Source organism: Colobus angolensis, unplaced genomic scaffold, assembly GCF_000951035.1.
Source record: "Colobus angolensis palliatus isolate OR3802 unplaced genomic scaffold, Cang.pa_1.0 Scaffold64, whole genome shotgun sequence".
Taxonomy (NCBI): Eukaryota; Metazoa; Chordata; class Mammalia; order Primates; family Cercopithecidae; genus Colobus; species Colobus angolensis.
Window position 1 is genome coordinate 327,301 of NW_012120043.1, and position 4,892 is coordinate 332,192.

The window sequence follows — 4,892 nt, forward strand, 5'->3', positions numbered from 1 at the left end:
CCCTCTCCTGGCTCCTGTCTGTGCCTGACGGGGTGGGGTCGCCCGAGAGCACGTTCACCCTGGGCTCTGGTGACCACAGCAGGGGTGGGTCCGGTGCCGGGACTTCACGTGTGAGGACGGGTCTGCTGAGACCCCAGTGGGTGTTGGGGGCCTGGGGGCATGGGCTGGGCAGGGTCTGAAGCTGTCAGCTGGACTGGAAACTTGGAAGGCAGCTGGGACCGACCCCGTGCCTCAGAGCCACACGGAAGAGGGTTGGCACTGACCTGAGTCGTCTCTGAGCCTGTTATTCCTCTCGGCATGGTTTGGGCCTGACAAAGGCTGAGGCTTTCTGCTGCCTGCCCCACAGCTGCCCGCACTGACCCTCCTGGGCGGGTTTCTTGGGCAAGGTTCAGGCGTGGTCCTGGCAGCTCCTGGAGGGCAGGTGTGTGAAGCTGGTTCCTGGAGGCTGAGGGATGCCCAGCCCGTGTCCGCCCAGCACATGGAACAGACGTAGTTGGGGGCTGGAGAACTTGGGGGACCAGGAGCGTAGAGCGTGGAGGCTGTGAGGCACAGGGCTAGTGACTGGGTGTGGAGGGAGGTTTGCAGCTGTTGTCAGCCCTGTAGGCTGAGTGTGGCACTGCACCTTCTGCTGGTCTGAGCGGGGTCTCGGGGTGGAGGTCAGCACAAGAGGCCGGGTAGGGGCCTAGGGAGCCTGGGTGGGTTCCCAGAGAAGCCAGGAATAGGATGGGAAGGCAGTGTGTTTCCGTGTTGGGAAATCCAGCGTTTAATGCCACAGGAACCAAGAAACGTGACCCACGGCCTCACCTCACAGCTACGCAAAGCGGGCGTTGTGTAAACACAGGGAGGGGCCCAGGCGGGAGCCCTTCCCGGCGCTGATCCTGTGTGCTGGGCCAGCGGGGGACTGTGGGGCCCACACCCGGAGCTGCCCTCGGCCTGGCACTGCGCAGCTGAGGCCGGCTCAGGGTCCTTGGCAGTGACCGCCCTGCCGGTTCCACAGCTGGGCCCTCCCCGCCGCTGCCACCAGGTGGTGCCACATGCCCATGGGGAGGGCGGCAGGTCCTGGAGCCCCTCCTGGGTTGAGACCGCGGAGTCCCAGGCATCACCTATGGAGTGTATGCTCAGTGACTCGCAAATAGGGATGCCCGTTCTGCATTCATTGATTAGGCGCCTGTGGGATACCTGGAGCTGGAGGTTGTGCGTGGACAACAGGCGGAAGGGTCCGGTGGAATGGAGACTGCCAACAGGATGATTGGAAAGGGCGCGTTGGGGGGCATCGCCGGGCACGCAGCCCAGGTGGGCCCCTGGCTCGGGTCTCCCCCCCACCTCCCTGCCTGGGCTCTGTCCCCCTCAAGGGTCCCAGGCTCTGTCCATCTTTCTGCTGCACCCCCAGCCCCAGGCGTGGGCCCGCAGTGTCTGTGGATGCCTCATGCTCTGTACCAGGTGGAAGGTGTGAGAATTGCAGGTCAGGCCGGCCTTGGGAGATGGACGGGTTTCCAGGGGTGGCGACCGGCAGGTAGGGGGCCTGGGTCCCTGCAGGATCATCCGCCCGAGAAAGCAGCCACTCACCCATAGGTGTGTCCTTCGTCTTTTTTCTTTGCACACAGAAATACAAACCTGATTCGCAAAAGTATAACCGCTCAGCATGTAGCTTTGTGCAGCTGCCCTCAGCATTTGGTGTCTGTGTTCATCGACAGGCATCCAGTGAGCACTGGGGTGTGCGGAGATGGGGCTTGCATGTGTGGCTGAGACTGCGATGCCACCCTCTTTCCTAAGCCTGTGTTTCCTCAGCTGTAAGCTGGGACCACAGGCGACACGCACCACTCCGCCTGGCTCATTTAGTATTTATTGAGTCAAACTGCACATTTTCCAGGCGGGCTCAGTGCCTGCCCTGGCCTGATTTTGTCTTCCTGTTCTGAAACTGCTTTTCACTCTAAGGCCCCCAAATTGTATACGCTTTCAGGGCCTCTGACCTGGACCTGTCCTGACCAAGTGGGAAATGTAGGTCCGAGGTTGGTAAATCTGGTAAACAATGCTGAGAGAGGCCGCAGGGGGCGGGGAGGTGGGGAAGACCCTGGGGAGGGAACAGCAGGGTCTGGGGGTTCCGGGGCCCAGTGACCCAGGCACACAAAGGCCAGACGTGGGCAGAGGAATACAAGCTGCAGGAGGGATCAGGGCTTTCTGCCAAAGGCACTGGGAGCCGTGGGTGGTTGTAGGCCACAGACCAGTGTGACTGACTGAGGAGCCAGGCCCTGGGGCTCCGTGCTCCCTGCACAAGTCAGGTGTCAGGTGCGGTCCCGTCTCAGGGCCTTTGCACAGGCTATGCTGCCTGTCCAGAGCACGCTTCCTGCGGCTTCCCGGGCCGCACGCCCTCCTTCAGGCCTTCTCCCGGCACCTCGCCCCTCTCCCCACCCCCAGTGTTCGGACAGCGCTCACCACCTTCTGCTGGACGGTATCTTATTTGCTACTCTTACAGTTGACTGATAACCAGCTTTCTCCCCTGGCTGGCTCTGAGTCAGCCACACTCTGAATGCTCGGCCCCTGGAGCAGGTGCTTAGTAAGTTTTTGTTTGTTTGTTTTTAGACGGAGTCTGGCTGTGTCACCCAGGCTGGAGTGCAGTGGTGCCATCTTGACTCGCTGCACCTCCCAGGTTCAAGCGATTCTCCTGCCTCAGCCTCCTTCTGCATAGCTGAGATTACAGGCGTGCGCCACTATGCCTGGCAAATTTTTGTATTTTGATTAGAAACAGCATTTTGCTATGTTGGCCAGGATGGTCTCGAACTCCTGATCCACCCACCTCGGCCTCCCAAAGTGCTGGGATTACAGGCTTTAGCCACCGTGCCCGGCCAACTTTATTATTATTATTATTATTTTTTCTGAGACGGAGTCTTGCTCTGTCACCAAGAGCTGGAGTGCAGTGGTGCGATCTTGGCTTGCTGCAACGTCCACCTCCTGGGTTCAAGCAGCTCTCCTGCCTCAGCCTCCCGAGTAGCTGGGACTGCAGGCGCGCACCGCACCCGGCTAATTTTTGTATTTTTAATAGAGACAGGGTTTCACCATGTTGGCCAGGCTGGTCTCGATCTTTAAATATTTTTAAAATTAAAATAAGCATGGCCAGGGGGGTGGCTCACACTTGTAATCCCAGCACTTTGGGAGGCCGAGGCGGGTGGGTCACTTGAGGTCAGGAGTTTGAGACCAGTCCGGCCCAACATGGCGAAACCCCGTCTCTAAAATTAGCCGGGCGTGGTGGTGGGCACCCGTAATCCCAGCTACTCTGGAGGCTGAGGCAGGAGAATCGCTTAGACCCGGGAGGCGGAGGCTGCAGTGAGCCGAGGTCACATCACTGCACTCCAGCCTGGGTGGGCAGCGACAGAGCGAGACTCCGACTGAAAATTAATTAATTAATTAACAAATGCAGAGTACTCCAGCCTGGGCAAGGGGTCAGAGTGAGTGTGCTGAGGCCAGGGAGGGTCCCTGCCCACACTGACAGGCACTGGCCTGGGTAAGCCTGTGGGCTGGGAGGAGTCGCCAGGATCTGGTGACAAGGACCCCGAGCCAGCCTCCCTTGTGACTTGCAGGTTCTGCCGGCGCCTGGAGGCGGCGTCTTTCTGCTTCGCCCACTGCCAGGCATGGGCAGTTCTCAGGCCGTGCAGGTCCCGCCTTGTCCCTGCTCCCAAGCGCGAGCCCCAGGGCTCTGGCGACCTGCCCGGCCTGACATCTTCCCAGGGTGAACGTAAAAGATCCCCCTTCAGCTGGAGCACGCATCTGCCTCGGGGCGGGCCACAGCCTGGCACTGCCAACTGTGCCACCAGCCCAGCCTCTCCCACGACACCTTGGGACGAACAGCTGTCCTGCCCGCCTGTGCGGAGGTGGCCGGCGTGGGGGCGCAGGGATCCCCAGGGTATGGGGCAGCCTGGCCAGGGCATGAGACACGGTCAGGCTCAGCCCATCCACTGTCAACCGGGGGCATGCCGGCCCTCCCTCAAGTACCACTGAGTGCCTTCTGTGTGCAGGAAGGGGGTCATCTCTGCCCTGGTGGCCCCGAGGTGCAGGTGGGCAGGCGGCACCCAGCACACAGGGCATCATGGCTGAGAGGACGTCAGGCCACATGCCAGAAGGGTCCCAGGAGGATCTCAGGAGGGTGCCAGGAGAACGCCATGAGGGTCCCAGGAGGGCACCAGGAGGGTCCCAGGAAGCCTCCTGTTCAGGTGGGGATGTTCAGCCTCCACTTCTTCGTGTGTGACTGTCTCTCGCCTGTCTCTCACTTGCCAACTCTCTCACCCGCCCCATCCCGGCTGTCCGGTGGGCTGGGTGGCTAGGGACACAGGCCTCATGTCACCTGGCACCAAGTAGCCCCCACACTCAGCCTGGCTGCGGCCCAGAAGCAGAGCCTTGGGAAGCCCCTGTCTCAGAGCCGGAGACTGGGGGCACTGGGGGCACAGCTGCACCCGAAGCTTGAGGGGTAGGGGAAGGAGGCAGCCCCGGGGCAGAGGGCTCTGGTGCCTGTGCGGAGGCACTAGCGGGCTCTGGGTCTCCCTGTGACCCCAATCTAAAGCCCACCAGACCTAGAGGAGCCCCCCGCCCGCACTGCTCCCCAGGGCACGGTTTGAGGGGTGGGCGGGAGCCCCACACCCTCAGGTGCCTCTTCTAGTTTTCCTTGTCAGTTTCCTCAAATGCAGACCAGGGAGAGGAGTGCCCGAGGCTCCCAGAACGGCCACCAAGCCGGCCTGCCCCTCCCCACGCTCTCGGGGGTCCCGGTCCAGGGCCCACGGGCGACCCAGCGAGGGCTCCTGTGACCTTCGGAAACACCCTTTCATCGTGGGAGGCTTCAAACCCACGGAAAGCAAGGAGGCGCTGGCCGTGGCGGCCTCCCGTCTCCCAGGCCCGCGTGCACC